Below are 18,168 nucleotides of genomic sequence, written 5' to 3'. Positions count from 1 at the left end.
TATATTACAACATTTCATTTTTAGAGAAACTATTTTAAGACAAATGCCAGCTATTTTTCTATGAAAATAATTAAAGCCAAATTTAAATTTTCTAGTCACCTTGGGGATGGCAGCATTCTTTAGTGCCTTAGGAACTTTCCACAAGGAAAATTGCTTTAAACACGTTCCCATTATGCACAAAGCATGTTTCCTCTTTAATTGCCTCAGCAGCTTAACACAGGTAGAATCCTATTTATTATGTACAGTCAGATATAATGAGGCCGCTGCAATATCCCTGTGGGAGACTGGATGATATAAGACTGGAGACTTTTCCTATAGCTGTTCTGAATTTTAGGGATGGATTTCTGGCTCTGAACCTAGGACAGTCTGCCTCCTGTTCATTAGTAAGGAAATGATCTGTAATAATTAATAAATAGAAATAAAATATTATTATAATAATTCCTAGAGGAGGAAGGAGATAATATGTTAGTTGTATGGGAATACAGAGTAGAGGAAGGCTCTATTAAAGATGAGGAAATACCCACTTAAGATGAGGATTGAGATGGTATAAGGTTTTTGAGATGTCAGAAGTGGGTTAAGTTTGGAGTCACAGGTGGAAGAATTTGCTCCAGAGAAGTGAGAGCTACTTCTCTATTGAGAAAAAGGGAAAGAAATGAGAATGGGTAAAGGTAAGGAAAGATAATGAAGTTCTCAAGTAATGAATTGTGTTTTCTCTGGGCAATGGGAGGTTTGAGAGTTAGCAAGAAGGCATAGGTTCTGATTTTGTAGAAAAGATTGAAATTCTTTTTGCAGTGTACTTAAGAAATATAGTAACAGTAGTACCTAATACTTTTAGAATGTTTACTATGTACCAAGCACTGTTCTAAGTATACCTCATGTATTTACTCATTTAATTATCCCATACCTTACGAGGTAGGAGCTCTGGTGGTGCAGTGCCTAAGGCATTTGACTGCTAACTAGAAGGCTGGTGGTTCAAACCCACCAGCCACTTCTTGGAAGGAAGGTTGGGCAGTCTACTTCTGTAGTGATACTGCCTCGGAAACCCAAGGAGGGGTCGCTATGAGTCAGGTACAATTCAGTGGCGGTGAGTTTGGTTTGGTTTTTGATTTATGAGGTAGGCACTTTTTCCCCCCTTTTAGAGATGAGAAAAGTAAAACAAAAAGAATTTAAGTGACTTGCTCAAAGTCTCTTACCTTGTAAAAGATGGATCCAGGATTTGAACCTAGACTGTCTGTCTCCAGTATCTGTGAGTTCAGCCATTATACTGTTAGGATAACTGATTATGTTCCATGTTGATTAGTGACCATGGATTTAAGGCAGTGTCTTTTTCCTTATGTGTGATTTCCAGCATCCCTATATAGGCAGAGAGAAAGTACAATGCACTTATGTATTATAATTCTTAATATCCCAATGAATAAGGTTTATTCATGCTTACTTTTTTAGTAGTACAAAGTTGATTGGCTTAACATGATAGAGGTTAGAAAGAAATCAAGTGTTTCTTAAAATTTAATTCCATTTTAAAAAATTCAGATTAGCTATTTTGATCATTTATTTTCATGATCAAACTTCCATGAAGTCAACTTTCATGACAATTATTTTTTAAAAAGTGAATAATACTTTCTCATAGTGACCCCATTGGGTTTTCAAGGCTGTAAAATGACTTCTTCATTTTTTATATTATTTAAAACCTACAACTAATATCACATTTAATAGTGAAAGACTGAATGCTTTCCCCCTAATATCAGAACAAGGATGTCTACTGTTGTCACTTATTTTTGACATTGTACTAGAGGTTCTAGCCAGGGCAATTAGGAAAGAAAACTAAATGAAAGGCATTCAGATTGCAAAGGAAGAAGTGAAGTCTCTATTTACAGATAATATGATCTTGTATTAGAAAATTCTAAGAAATATACCAAAAAACTCTTCAAACTAATAAATGAGTTCGGCAAGGTTGCAGAGTCCAAGATCAGTATACAAAGGTCAATTGTATTTCTATACATTAGTAATGAAAAATCTGAAAATGAAATTAAGAATACAATTCCACATGAAACATGAAATATTTAGAAATGAATTTAACAATGGAAATGCAAAGCTTATACTTTGAAAAAGAATATAAATTTTGAAAGAAAGTAAAGAAAACCTAAATAAATGGAAAGACATCATGTGTTCATGGATTTGAAAACTTAATGTTAAAATGTCAGTAGTACCCAGATTGATAGATTCAGCACATCTCTATGAAAATCCCAGCTGGCTTCTCAGAAATTTGCAGGCTGATCCTACAATTCAGAGGACCAAAACATTCTTGAGAGAGAAGAACAAAGTTGAAAGACTCACACTTCTCAATTTCAAAACTTACTGTAAAACTACAATAGCCAAGACAGTGTGATCCTGGCAAAATGATAAGCATATAAATCAATAGAGTAGAACTGAAAGTCCAGAAGTAAACCGTCATATTTATGATCAGTTGCTTTTTGACAAGTATGCTGTTTTGGTTCTCTAGTGCTACTATAACAGAAATACCACAAGTGGGTGGCTTAACAAACAGGAATTTATTCTCTTACAGTTTAGGAAGCTAAAACGAAACTCACTGCCATCAAGTCAGTTCTGACTCATAGTGACCCCATTAGGTTTCCAAGGCTGTAAATCTTTACGGAAGCAAACCACCTCATCTTTCTTCCACAGAGTGGCTGGTGAGTTCGAACCACCAACCTTTTGGTTAGCAGCCAAATGCCTTAACCACTGCACCATGAGAGCTCCTTGTTTAGGAGACTAGAAGTCCAAATTCAGAGTTTCAGCTTTAGGGGCTGAGTGAAGGCCCCTCAACCTTGGGCTTCAGCTCTGCCTCTTATGCCAGGCCCACTGGAGCTAGAGTCATCTCCTAACTCAGGCAGCTGCTGACTGCTGAGGCTGACAAACCCAAGGTTGGCAGGTAAAAAGGCACAGCCTCAAGATCAGCATGCAAAATAACAGAACACTAGTTCAAGTCTAGGAACTATCCCAAGATCAGCAGGCAACGTGGAAGGCCACTGAGATGAAGATTCAGCCAAATGCAAGATCCAGATGTGCCAAAAGCTAGAGACCTTCCTCAAAGCTTCTCCTTATATACAGGAAGCAGGCCATATCTTGAAGGCAGCTACTTAGTTGCTCACAGCACATTCCACCATGGAGGTGATTGATTGCAGCCATCTCATGGTGAGGAATAACTACATTCAGCTGCCAACCATTCAAAACTATGGTCCAGCCAAGTTGTCACACAGCCTTAACTACCACAGATGCCAAGACAATTCAGTGGGGATAAGAACTGTCTTTTCAACGAATGGTGCTTGGGCAATTGGATATCCACTGAAAAGAATGAAGGTGGGCCCCTGCATCATACCATGTATGAAAATTAACTCAAAATGGATCTAACACCTAAATATAAGAGCCAAACTATAAAATTCTTAGGAGAACACTTAGGAGTAAATCTTTATGACCATGGAGTAGGGGATGTTTCTTACATTTGATACCAAAAACCCAAGCAATAAAAGAAAAAAATTGACAAATTAGACTTCATCAAAATGAAAAATTTTATGCTTCAGAGAACATCCTCAAGAAAGTGAAAAGTCAAGAAGAGAAAGTGAAAAGGCAACCTACAGAATGGGGAAAAATATATTCAGATCATTATCTGATAAGGGATTTTTTTATCTGTAGTAATAAAAGGGCATTGTCTTAATTATCTAGTGCTACTATAACAGAAATACCACAGGCGATGGCTTTAACAAACAAAAATTTATTTTCTCACAGTTTAGGTGGCTAGAAGTCTACACTCAGGGCACCAACTCTCGGAGAAGGCTTTCTCTCTTTCTGCTCTGGGGGAAGGGCTTTTTCTCCTCAGCTCCTGTTTCCTGGTTGTTTGGAGATCTCCACGTGGCTTGGCATGTATCTCCCCCATCTCTGCTTGTTTAATCTGCTCTTTTTATATTTTGTAAAAGATTGACTCAAGATACACCCTATAATTATCCTGCCTCATTAACATAACAAAGACAATCCATTCCCAAATGGGATTATGGCCAAAAGCATAGAGGTTAAGCTTTATAACACATTTTTTGGGAACATGATTCAATAGATAACAGGCATCTATGAACGAACTGTTACAACTCAGTAATGAAAAGACAAATAACCAATTTTTTAAATGGACAATTATCTGAATAGACATTTCTCCAGAGAAAATACGCAAATGGCCAATAAACACATGAGAGCATGTTCAACATAATTAGGCATTAGGAAAAAGCAACTCAAAACCACAATGAAATACCACTTCACTCCCACTAGGTTGGCTAACTGAAAAAGATAGATAATAACAAGTGGAGCAAGGACATGGAAAAAATGGAACTCTCATGCGCTGTGGGTAGAAATGCAAAATGATATAACTGTTTTGGAAGACAGGCCGTTCCTGAACTGGTTCAACATAGATTACACACTCACCCAGCAATTCCACTACTAAGTATAAACCCAAGAGAAATGAAAGCATATGTCCATACTAAAAGTGGAAACAACCCAAATGTCCATGAACTGATGAATGGATAAATAAAATGTGATATATCCATATAGTGGATTATTATTCAGTAAGAAAAACAAATGAGGTATGGTACATGCTACAGCATAGATAAACTTTGGAAACATTATGCTAGTGAAAGAAGCTAGTCTCAAAGCTTTATATATTATATAAATCGACTTGTATGAATGTCCAGAATAATCAACTCCATAGAGAAAGAAAGTAGGTAAATGTTTGCTTCAAGTTGGGGGAGCCTGGAAGTATGTTGTTGTTGTTATGTGCCGTCAAGTCATACCCAACTCATAGCGACCCCTCCTTCGGTTTCCGAGGTGGTATCACTACGGAAGTAGATGGCCCAACCTTCCTTCCGAACAGTGGCTGGTGGGTTTGAACCACCAGCCTTCTGGTTAGCAGTCAAGTGCCTTGGGCACTATGCTACCAGAGCTCCCTCTGGGTGTATAGGGAGATGATATTTAAGGGATGAGGGCTTTCTTTTTAGTGTATTGAAAATGTTCTGAAATTGATTGTGGAATGAATGCACATTCACAACTCTGTGAACATACTGAAAGCCATTTAATTGCACATTTTAAATGGATGGATTTTATTGTGTAAAATTATATGTCAATAAAGCTGTTTAAAAAGAACTCAGATTCTCCTGTCTTTCTGCTCTAGCTGCCCTAGTTCACTGTGGTCCAACATGATCCTCACAATTCCTGTTATTAAGTACCGGCCTCAATGTCTAGAACAAGGAAAAGATTTGTTCTCCCAACAGTCCCTTTATCACTAAGAAAATTTTTCTCTTGTAGCCCCCAACAGACTTCCCCTTATGCTTTATTGGTCAGAGTCACTTTAGGAGGAATAGATATGTTATACTTGCTTAGACCAATCACGATTCAATTCATCTGTTGCTGATTAAAAGGAGGCTGAAGTGCCTTCTCTAAACAAACTAAGATTTGATTAACAAAGAAGATAGTGAGAAAAGTCCATGACTGGGCAAATCTGTTGCAAAAGATCTCTTTAAAGTGTTGAAGGGGAGCTCTGGTAGCATAGTGCCTAAGGGACTTGACTGCTAACCAGAAGGCTGGCGGTTCAAACCTACTAGCCACTCCTCGGAAGGAAGGTTGGGCAATCTACTTCCGTAGTGATACCACCTCGGAAACCCAAGGAGGGGTTGCTGTGAGTCGGACCGACTCGATGGCAAATAACAACAACAACAACAACAAAGTGTTGAAGAACAAAGATGTCACTTTGAAGACTAAGGTGCACCTAACCTAAGCCATGGTATTTTCAATTGCCTCGTATGCATGTGGAAGCTGCATAATGAATAAGGAAGACCAAAGAAGAATAGATGCCTTTGAATTGTGGTGTTGGCAAAGAATACTGAAAATACCCAAAAGAATGAACAAATCTGCCCTGCAAGAAGTGCAGTCGGAATGCTCCTTAGAAGCAAGAATGGCCAGAATTTGTCTCACCTACATTGGTCATGTTGTCAGAAGGGATCATTCCCTGGAGAAGGATATCATGCTGGATAAAGTAGAGGGTCAGAGCAAAAGGGGAAGACCCTCAGTGAGATAATACTATTGACACAGTGGCTGTAATAATAGGCTCAAGCATAGCAAGGGTTGTGAGGTTGGTACAGGACAGGACAGTGTTTCTTCATTCTACTGGATGGAGGGTTGCTGTGATTGGAATTGACTTGGCACTACCTAACATCACCACAGCAACATGAATACCCTTTGTAAACCCATGTTGTTGTTGTTTTTGTGTGCCGTTGAGTCGGACCCAACTCATAGCGACCCCTCCTTGGGTTTCCGAGGCAGTATCACTACAGAAGTAGATTGCCCCATCATAGTGCCTGCCATAAAGGTGAACCTTCTGAGATCTAAGGGTCTCAAGACTTAAGAGGAAGCTTCTTTTGTGCGAGATTCCCATAGGGAGAGGTTACAGCTCAGGCTTGGTTCTTTCTTTTCCCTTTCATTATTTGATTAAAGGCTAGCAATGTAAAATCAAATTTCTTTCATTAGGTCTTTATTGCAGTGAAGATTTTTCTTAAACTGCTTTTATTTCAGAAAATATGAGGTACACTTCTTCACTGAAATTTTTTTTTTAAGAAACAAATACTACAACATATTCTCTTCATTTCTGTCTTTTTAAAATGAGATCTGTGTATCCTTCATAATTTGAATAATTATGCCTTTTGACAAGCAGCCATATTACTGATAGACTAATTGCATAAAAGAGATATGAACACATGCATTTTCTGCAACCTCTGTAAAATGTGAACCAACATTACCAAAATGCTGATCATCGTCGGAATATTCTGTTCCATGTAATACGCACTTAAGATAGTTTGCAAGCAAATTCCTGCTCCAATAATTTTTAAAATATGACAACGAAGTGACAATTTCAATTAGAATAAATTAAGACTGTTAAAAATGCATGTTAGTACATTTTGAAATGCAAACCTATGCAATTCCCAACCTAAGAGAGGCTTGTACCCCAAAAGTTAACTTGTTACATAGATGTTTTGGATCTCCAAACACATTTTCTCCTCAAAGAAATATCACAAATGATGGTTAACTTGCTAGGTTAGACCCAAGAGACTGTTTAGCCAGTTATATAATTGAACTATATGATATTAATAGTAACTGCAAGACTTTCTGATGTAGTTATTGGAAGAAGTGGGATGGGGAGGGCTTTGAGCTTTGGCATCAGCAGCTTTGATTTTGAGGAGGGGATGATGTAAGTGAAGGGAACTCTAGCAGAGACAGCTCACTTGGAAACCGGCGAGGGAATGCATCTGGGAATGGGGGTATAGTGATTATAAATGAATTTGCCTTAAAAATACTCCGACTCCAACTTGACATGTACTTTTTGAAAGGCTTATCACAGTAAATATAGCTCTTTAGGCAAACATGCACTTTATTAAAGTGGTTCAGTTGCCATGACAACATATCCAGGATGTATAGCTCCTTGTTTTGAGAGGGCTTCTTTTCCAGTTTCTGAGGCACTGAAATCCAAGGCTAAAGTTCTCAGTGACCTCCAGCCTCATTGATGAATTTCCATTGTTTAGAAAATTTAGACGTACAAAGTGTAGTGTGCAGAATCAGTCTTGTGACTTCATAATCATATGCATGGATTTTAAATAGAAACTTTATAGTTTTAAAATACCCCTAATGATTTATGTAGTTATTTTTTAATTATCAAAGATTCATATGATTACTGCTTAACGAATAGAAACAACCATTTATAAAAAAAATAACATTCCCCTAACCTTATTTCCCATCACTCATCTGTCAGTTTGTGGTAGCTTGCGTATTGCTGTGGCACTGGAAGCTATGCTGCTGTTATTTCAAATACCAGTATGTCAAATGGTGGACATGCTTCTGGATCACCCATGGTGAACGGATTTCAATGGAGCTTCCAGACTTAGACTAGGAAGAAGGACCTGGTAATCTACTTCTAAAAAAATTGGCCAGTGAAATCTTTCTGAAAACAGCGGAACATTGTCTGATAAAATGCGGGAAGATGAACCTCTCAGATTGAAAGGCATTCAGAATATGACTGTGAAAGAACTACCTCCTCAAAGTAATGTCAGCCTTAATGATATGGATGGAATAAAGCTTTTGGGACCTTCTTCTAATGTGGCATGACTCAAAATGAGAAGAAACAGCTATAAACATCCATTAATATTTGACATGTGAAATGTATGAAGTATGAATCTTGGAAAGTTGGAAGTTGTCAAAAATAAAATGAAAACTGAAATGGACTGATATTAACCATTTTGAATCAGGAAATCATATGGTGTGCTATGCTGGGAATGGCAAACTAAAAAGGAACAGTGTCACATTCATCATCAAGCAGTATTTCAAGATCTGTCCTTAAATATGATACTCTTAGTGATAGGATAATATCCATATGCATACAAGGAAGACCAGTTGATAGGACTATGATTCAAATTTACGTACCAACCAGTAATGCCAAAGATAAAGAAATTGAAGATTATTACCAATTTCTGCAGTCTGAAATTCATGAAAGATGCAGCCAAGATGCATTGAAAATTTATTGTAATAAGAATGTAAAAGTTGGAAACAAAGAAGGGTAAGTAGTTGGCAAATGTGGTCATGGTGAAGAAATGATACCAGAGATTACATGACAGAATTTTGCAAGACCAATGACTTATAAATTGGAAGTACCTTATTTCTTTTTTAAATTGTATTTATTTTATTATTATTATTATTTTATAGTGGTTTAGGAGAAAATTAACAGAGTCAATAGGTTTTCCATTCAACAATTTGTATACATTTTGTTTTGTGACATTGATTACAATCCCCACAATTAACAGTACTTTTTCTACTTCCTCCCTGTGTTTACCATTTCCCTTCATCCTTCTGCCCTATCCCTTCTGCCTTCTTAGCTTTATACCTGGACAAATGCTGCCCTTTTGATCTCACGTGGTTAATTGTTCTAAGGAGTGCAAACCTCCCTGTTGTTATTATTCACCTTGTAGACTTGTATACAGTTTGGCTAAAAGTTGAGTCACAGGAGTGAGTTAAGTTCCAGGCTTGGAGGATATGAAAGGACCATAGTCTTGGGGGCTTCACCGGGCTCTCTTGGACTAGTAAGCCCGAGCTGTTTGTGATTCTGAGTTTTGTTCCACATTTTTCTCCCACTCTATCCAGGACGTCCTATTGTGATCCCTTTCAGAGCATTCAGCAGTGGTAGCTGGGCACCATCTAGTTCTTTTGGTCTCAGGGGGAGGCTGAGGTTCATGTGGTCCATTAGTCCTTTGGATTGTTGCTTTTTTGCATTTTTAGTTTCTTCATTCTTGTTTGCTCCGAATGTGGAGACCAGTAGTTGCACCTTAGAAGGCCACTCTAAAGCTTTTAAGAACTCAGTCACTACTCACAAAACTAGGATGTAGAATGTTGTCTTTGGACTAAGTTATGCCAAATGACAGTAGTGCCCCCTACATCTATGTTCCTGAGCCTCTAAAGTGTTTAACCTCAAAGTGTTTGGTTATGGCTAAGACATTTTTATAACTTTGCCCCTTATATGCTTAGCTATATTAATGGATATATTTGCAGCACATACAAATACATATTTAGAAATATCCTTTGTCAAACCTATAGATATTTGTGGGTCTAGTCCCATTCACCTTCCCATCCCTGTTCATCTTGAATGTCTATCTATGTGTCCACTTGTGTTGTTGTTGTTGTTAGGTACTGTCGAGTCGTCTCCAACTCATAGGGACCTTATGTATAACACAACAAAACGCTGGCTGGTCCTGTGCCAGCCTCACAATCCTTGACATACCTGAGCCCATTGTTGCAGCCACTGTGTCAGTCCATCTTGTTGAGGGCCTTCCCCTTTTCCATTGACCCTCCACTTTACTGGCGTGATATCCTTCTCCAGAGAATGGTCCTTTGTGACAAGACCAAAGTGGGCGAGACGAAGTCTGGCCATTCTCACTTCCAAGGAGCATTCCAGCTGCACTTCTTCCAGGACAGATTTGTTAGTTCTTCTTGCAGTCTATGTACTTCCAGTATTCTTTACCAACACCACAACTCAAAAGCATCAACTCTTCTTTGGTCTTCCTTATTCATTGTCCAGCTCTCACATGCATATGAGGCAATTGAAAATACCATGGCTTGGGTTAGGCGCACCTCAGTCTTCAAGGAGATATCTTTGCTCTTCAGCACTTGTAACTGCTTTGCAGCAGATTTGCCCAATGCAATACATCGTCTGATGTCTTGACTTCTGCTTCCATTGGTGTTGATTTTAGAACCAAGTAATATGAAGTCTTTGACAACTTTAATCTTTTCTCCATTTATTATGATGCTGCTTATTGGTCCAGGTATGAGGATTTTTGTTTTCTTTATGTTGAGATGTAATCCATACTGCAGACTTCAGTCTTCATCAGTCAGTGCTTTAAGTCATTCTCACTTTCAGCAAGCAAAGTTGTGTAGTCTGTGTATCTCAGGTTGTTAACAAGTCTTCCTCCCATCCTGATGCTGTGTTCTTCGTCATAAAGTCCAGCTTTTCAGATTATTTACTCAGCATACAGATTGAATAAGTATGGTGAAAGGATACAACTCTGACACACTTCTTTCTTGATCTTAAACCATGCAGTATCCCCTTGTTCTTTTCTAATGACAGCCTCCTGGTCTATGTACAGGTTCCTCATGAGTACAACTAACTGTTCTGGAATTCCCATTCTTTTTAATGTTATCCATAATTTGTTAGGATCCACACAGTCTAATGCTTTTGCGTAGTCAATAAAACACAAGTAAACATCTTTTTGGTATTCTTTGCTTTGAGCCAAGATCCATCTGACATCAGCAATGATATCCCTCATTCCACATCCTCTTCTGAATTCAGCTTGCATTTCTGGAAGTTCTGTGTCAATATACTGCTGCAACCGTTTTTTAATTATCTTCAGTAAAATTTTACTTGCATGTGATATTAATGATATTGTTTGATAATTTACACATTCTGTGTGATCACCTTTCTTTGGAGTGAGTACAAATATGAATCTCTTCCAGTCAGTTGGCCAGGTAGCTATCTTCCAAATATCTTGGCATAACCAAGTGAGTGCCTCCAGCATAGCATCCGTTTGTTGAAACATCTCAGTGGGTATTCTGTCAATTCCTGGAGCCTTGTTTTTTGTCATTTCCTTCAGCGCATCTTTGACTTCTTCATATGCCACCTCCTGAAATGGATTAACATAAGCCAATTCTTTTTGGTACAGTGACTCTGCGTATTCCTTCTGTCTTCTTTTGATGTTTCCTGCATCATTCAATATTTTGCCCATAGAATCTTTCAATATTGCAACTTGAGGCTTGAATTTTTTCTTTTGGTCTTTCAGCTTGAGAAATGCTGAGTGTGTTCTTCCCTTTTGGTTTTCTAACTCCAGGTCTTTGCACATTTCATTATAATAACTGACTTTGCTTTCTTGCGCTGCTCTTTGAAATCTTCTGTTCAGCTCTTTTATCTTGGCATTTTTTCCATTTGCTGTCACTACTCTCCATTCAAGGCCAAGTTTCAGAGTCTCTTTTGACATCATTTTGGTCTTTTCTTCCTTTCCTATCTTTTTTGCTATCTTCATAGATAATATTCTTGATGTCATCCAACAATTCCTCTTGTTTTCAGTCATTGGTTTTCAGTTCATCAAATCTGTTCTTCAGGTGGTTTCTAAATTCATGAGGGATTAAATCAAGGTCATATTTTGGCTCTCATGGAGTTGTTTCAATTGTCTTCAGTTTCAACCTGAACTTGGATATGAGCAGTTGATGGTCTGTTCCACAATCAGCTCCTGGCCTTGTTTTGGCTAAAGATATAGTAAGCTTTCTCTGTCACCTCTTTCCACAGATGTAATCAGTCTGATTCCTGTGTACTCCATCTGGTGAAGTCCACATGTATTTGTATTGTTGCAAAAAGGTATTTGCAATGAATAAGTTGTTGGTCTTGCAAAATTCTATCATGTGATCTCCAGCATTATTTCTATCACCAAGGCCATGTTTTGCAACTACTGGTGATTCTTCTTGGTTTCCAATTTTTGTATTCCAGTCACCAGTGATAATCAACACATCTTGATGCATGTTTGATCAATTCCAGACTGCAGAAGTTGGTAAATCTTCAATTTCCTCATCTGTGGCTTTGGTGGTCGGTGCATAAATTTGAATAATAGTTGTATTAACTGATCTTCCTTGTTGGTGTATGGATATTATCCTGTCACTGACAGCATTGTACTTCAGGATAGATCTTGATACATTCTTTGTGATAATGAATGCCACACCATTCCTCTTCAATTTGTCATTCCCAGTATAGTAGATCATATGGATGTCTGATTCAAAATGGCCAAAACCAGTCCATTTCAGCTCACTCATACCTAGGATATCAGTCTTTATGTGTTCCATTTCATTTTTGACAACTTCCAATTTTCCTAGATTCATATTTCGTACATTCCATGTTCTGGTTATTAATGGATATTTACAGCTGTTTCTTCTCCTCTTGTGTCATGCCACATCAGCAAATGGAGGTCCCAGAAGCTTTACTCCATCCACATCATTAAGGTCAGCTTTACTCTGAGGAGGCAGCTCTTCCCCAGTCATATTTTGAGTGCCTTCCAACCTGAGGGGCTCATCTTCCGACACTATGTCAGACAATGTTTCAGGGCTATTCATAAAGCTTTCCAGTAATGTATCAGACAGTCTTTCACCGCTCTTCATAAGGTTTTCACTGCCCAATTGTTCAGGAAGTGGATGGCCTCTTCCTTCTTCTGAGTCTGTCTTAGTCTGGAAGCTCTGCTGAAACCTGTCTACCATGGGTAACCCTGCTTGCATTTGAAACACCAGTGGCATACCCTCTAGGCTCACAACAACATGCAAGCCACCACAGTACAACAGGCTGACAGACGATTTCATCTCCCTTAGTTGTTCCAAATGGCTCTGCTCACTTCCTGGTCTCCCTCAGCATTCCAGACCCACCGCCAGCTCACTTCCTTCCTGCTCTCCCTCAGCCTCTCCCTCAGCGGCTGAGATGTCCGCTTGTAGATTATTGTTATTTCTGTTATTATAGGATTGTGAATGTAATAGTGTCTATTTTTGTTGCCTTTAACTCTCTGCTCCCTTAAGTGTCTTCCTGTGCCTAGATCCTCTTGTGTTGAGCTCCTCCTTATTATATATTGCCTTTCACTTCACCCAAGTTAATAATTTTTTTCAACATCCTAAACAATAACAATACATGTGGAACCCACCAGATGGAATACACAGGAGTCAAATTGACTATATCTGTGGAAAGAGATGATGGAGAAACTCAATATCATTAGTCAGAACAAGTTCAGGCGCTTACTGTGGAACAGATGGGCAATTGCGCATATGCAAGGTCAAGTTGAAACTGAAGAAAATTAAAGCAAGTCCATGAGAGCCAAAGCACGAACTTGAGTATTTCCCACCTGAAATTAGATGCCATCTCAAGAATAGATTTGGCACATTAAACAATAATAGCACTAATTGAGAAGACAGGAAAGAAGGGAAAGACCAAAGTGGAATCTTGCATGAGACTCTGAAAGTTGCACTTGAGTGTAGAGTAGATAAAGTGAATAGAAAAAAATGATGAAGTAAAAGAGCTTAACAGAAAATTTCAAAATTTGGCTCAAGAAGACAAAGTAAAGTATTATAATGAAATGTGGAAAACCTGGAGTTAGAAAACTAAATGGAAGAACACGCTCAGCCTGATGAAACCACTGAGACTATGGCCCCTAGCTGCCCTTCAGGTCTGGAATTGAACCCACACCTGTGGTTTCCAGCCAAACAAAGTACAGGCATGTGAGTTAAACATTTACCTCAAGTAGACACACGCTCTGGAGAGAACAATCATGGGAGAAGGAAGGGCTGCTTATGCACCAGGAGACAGCTCAGGGGGCAGGAGAGTATGGAGGGATGGACACTGGGAAGAGGTAACTATGGGGAGGAAGGGGGAGGGGAGCTGTTGTATTGTGGTAAACTGTGGTCAATGACATGAGACAAAGTATATATGAACTGCTGTATGGAAAGTGAATTTGCTCTGTAAATCTTCACCCAAATCAAAATAAAATAAGAACACGCTCAGCATTTCTCAACTGAAAGAACTGAAGAAAAAATTCAAGCCTCAAGTTGCAATATTGAAGGATTCTGTGGACAAAGTATTGAATGACATAGGAAGTGTTGAAAGAAGATGGGAGGAATACAACACAGTCACTGTACCAAAAAGAATTGGTTGACTTTTGAGCATTTAAGAGGTAGCATTTGATCAAGAACTGATAGTACTAAAGGAAGAATTTCAAGCTGCACCGCAGGCATGGCAGAAATCAAGGCTCCAGGAATTTACTGAATACCAATTGAGATGTTTCAACAAGCAGACACAAGGCCGGACACACTTATTCGTCTATGCCAAGAAATTTGGAAGACAGCTACGTGGCCAGCCAACCAGAAGAGATCCTTATTTGTGCCCATTCCATAGGAAAGTGATCCAAAAGAATTGGAAATTATTGAACAATGTCATTAATGTCACATAAGTAAAATTTTGTTGAAGATAATTTAAAAATGCTTGCAGCAGTACATTGACAGGGAAATGCCAGAAATTCAAGCTGGATATATGAGAGGATGTGGAGTGAGGATGTCATTGTTGATATCTGCTAGATCTTGGCTGAAAGCAGAGAATACCATAAAGATGTTTACCTGTGTTTTATTGACTAAACAAAGGCATTTGAGTGTGTAGATCATAATAAACTATGGATAACACTATTAAGAATGAGAATTCTAGAACAGTTACTTGTGATCATGAAGAACTTGTACATAGACCAAGATCTAGTCATTCAACCAGAATAAGTGGATACTGTTTAAAATCAGTGAACATGTGTGTTAAGGTTCTGTCCTTTCAGCTTACTTATTCAATCAGTATGCTGAGCAAATAATCTGAGAAACTGGACTGAAAAAGAACATGGCATCAGGATTGGAGGAAGACTTATTAACAACCTGTGATATGCAGATGACACAACTTTGCTTGCTGAAAATGAAGAGGACTTGAAACACTTATTAATGAAGATCAAAGACTACAATCTCTAGCATGGATTGTACCTCAGCATAAAGAAAATAAAAATCCTCACAACTTGGGCCAGTAATCAACATCATGGCACATGGAGAAAGGACTAAAGTTGTCAAAGATTTTATTTTACTTGGATCCACAGTCAACAGCCATGGAAACAGCAGTCAAGAAAGGAAATGATGTAGTCCATTGGGCAAATATGCTGCAAAAAACCTCTTTAATGTTTTAAAGAGCAAATATGTCACTTTGAAGACTAAAGTGTGCCTGGCCCAAGCTACGGTATTTTCAGTAGCCTTATAGGCGTTAGAGAACTGGACAATGAATAAGGGAGACTTCGAAACAATTGATGTATTTGAATTGTGGTGCTGGCAAAGAATATTGAATATACCATGGACTGCTAGCAAAAGAAACCTGTCTTGGAGTTACACTCCTTAGAAGTGTGGATGACGAGATTTTGCCTCTCATTCTTTGGACATGTTTTCAGAAAGGCCAGTCTCTGGATAAGGACATCATGCTTGGTAAGCTGGAGGGTCAGTAAAAAACAGGAAGCCCCTTAAGAAGATGGATTGACACAGTTGCTAAAACATTGATCTCAAACATAGCAATGGTTATGAGGATGTCACAGGACCACACAGTATTTCGTTTTGTTTTACATAGTGTCGCTATGAATCAGAACTAACTCAGAGACATCTACCACTGTCAACAATGACCTTTTTTGCCAGAGGCAACCACTTTCTATTTTTTAAGCTGATTCTTTTAGTATTTACTTTAAATCCCTCATTCATGATATATTCCTTCTTTACCTGTATTACTTATTTTTATAATTTTTTTTGTTTTTGTTATTTAGAATATACATACCAGACATAACCAGTTCAATAGTTTCTTCATGTACAATTCAGCAACATTGATTACATTCTTCAAATTGTGCAACCATTCTCACTCTCCTTTTCCCAATTGTTCTCTTTTACCATAAACTCATTGCTCTTTCTAGTTACTAGTAGCATAGTGCCTAAGGCACTTGACTGCTAACCAGAAGGCTGGCGGTTCAAACCCACCAGCCACTCCTTGGAAGGAAGGTTGGGCAATCCTACTTCCGTAGTGATACTGCCTCGGAAACCCAAGGAGGGGTCACTATGAGTCGGGTCTGACTCGACGGCATATAACAACAATTGTCAATTTGATCCTTTATAGATCTTAGATCATTCGTAAAAGAGCACAATGGTCAAGGCAGACATTCTTTACTAATTAAGCTAAATTATTGTTTGTTTGTTTGTTTAACTTTTTAAATTATGCAAACATTCTCCTGTCCCTTTCTGATTTGTTTCACCCCTATTAACATAAACTCACTGCAGCCTAAGGTTTCTACCTAATCTCTGAGTTACTGTTGTTGATTTGATCCCATGTAGGTAAGTCTTAAAAGAACATAATGCTCAAGACAGATTTTTTTTTTTACTACTCAAGCTAAACTATCGTTTGATTTTAAGACTTCAGGAAATATTTTTGGTTTACGGTTTAAAGATTGTCCCCAGGCAGTAGTTTCAAGGTTTCATCTAGCCTACATGATTCCATATGAAGTTTTAATTCTGTTCCTTTTTTCTCCCCTTTGATCAGGATTTTTATATATAGCAACTTTGATGGAAATGTTTAGTAATAGTAGCCAGGCACCACTTAGTTTCTCTGGTTTCATGGCAGAGAAAGCAGTTGTTCATGGAGGCAATTAGCCACACATCATTTCCTCCTCTTGTTCCTGACTCTTTTTCTTCCTTTATTGCTCCAAGCAAATTCAGACCAATTGTTGTATCGTGTGTATTACTTCTTGAGACATTTGTTCATTTATGTATTCGCTTGGAGAGACTCTGTATGCTTCAGAGCTGGGTTGGCTATAATCTTTACAGAAGCGCCTCACCAGGCCTCGATCTAACACAGTGCCACTGGGTGAGTTCTAACAGGCTGAGTGCTGACCATCTGTGCCACCCAGGGACCTTCTTTGTGTATTACTTCTTGATTCATAATTTTAGTTGTTATTAGTTGGCTTTTTAATATGGAAGATAAAATTTTAGCTTTCACCCCTCTGGTACTCCCACACAGATACCTTTCTTTATTCCCATTGTCCCAATAGAATGATAGATAGTTTTAGTGTTACAAATTTTATAGTAACTTACCTGTTTTGGGTTTGATCAGTAGTTACTATGTACATTATTTTAACCATGTTTATGATATTTATAGGTGAACCATGTATTACAGATAGGTTTTCTTTCTTATACAACACATTTTTTCTTTGGAGTTGTTAATTGTCAAGTTGGTTGGGTTTTTTGTTTTATTTTTGGAATTTTTGGCTAGTTTTCTGTATACTTAAACCACTAATTCCTCCTCACTCTCTTCTAATTATTTTATTTCTTCCCAATATCTTTAAACACTAAGTATCATACTAGTTTTATTTTCTTTTTAAAAAAAGTCCCCTCTATTTTACCATCTCCAGAAAATAAATCTCTAGTTTTCTCCCAAGATGGGGCTGTGGTAGTCATCTATTGTGTGGAAGGGTTGGGAGAGGATATCGAACAATATTGCATGTTATCAACTATTTAAACATACTTTTAGCCAGTTCTCAAGTTTTAGCCACACTCCAACCCTACTTTCAGAGGTGCTGTTGCCTGAGCCTTTCTGGATTACTATAGCAGGTCCTTCTCAACTTTCCTGACTGCCAACCTAAGAGTTGGTTGTCAAGTCAGCTAATCAGTTACCAGGCACCCGTTTGCTTTTTGGCTTACAAAATTGTGTTGATATGTGTTCCTCTCTGATTTTCTTAATCCTATACACTTTGCTATCATTTAAATATAGTGTTGGGAGGAAGTGGAGGTTAAATGTATTCAGCCTGCTGTCTTTCTCCAAAATTTCTAAATAACTAGTTTTTAACAGTTAAGCAGTAATATATTCAGGTTGTAAACTTACTTCATGCTACCTGCTTTAAATTTAATTCCTATTTAATTCATCTCATGTTGTGTCCTCACTCATAATAGATAACTTAGCCTCATGTTAACTGTGAAAAA

At 38.1% G+C, this 18,168-nt stretch overlaps 1 protein-coding gene across 1 annotated transcript in view; it reads left to right on the top strand.

Moving 5' to 3' along the window:
* The window catches only part of ZRANB3 (zinc finger RANBP2-type containing 3), a 185,761-nt gene that overhangs the window by 51,504 nt on the left and 116,089 nt on the right, over window positions 1–18,168 (top strand). The gene's annotated exons all lie outside the window — the stretch shown is intronic.

Source organism: Orycteropus afer, unplaced genomic scaffold, assembly GCF_000298275.1.
Source record: "Orycteropus afer afer isolate SDZICR_OR568_19922 unplaced genomic scaffold, OryAfe1.0 scaffold00826, whole genome shotgun sequence".
NCBI lineage: Eukaryota > Metazoa > Chordata > Mammalia > Tubulidentata > Orycteropodidae > Orycteropus > Orycteropus afer.
The sequence above is the reverse complement of the archived record's forward strand: the minus strand, read 5'-3'. Positions and strand labels throughout refer to the sequence as shown.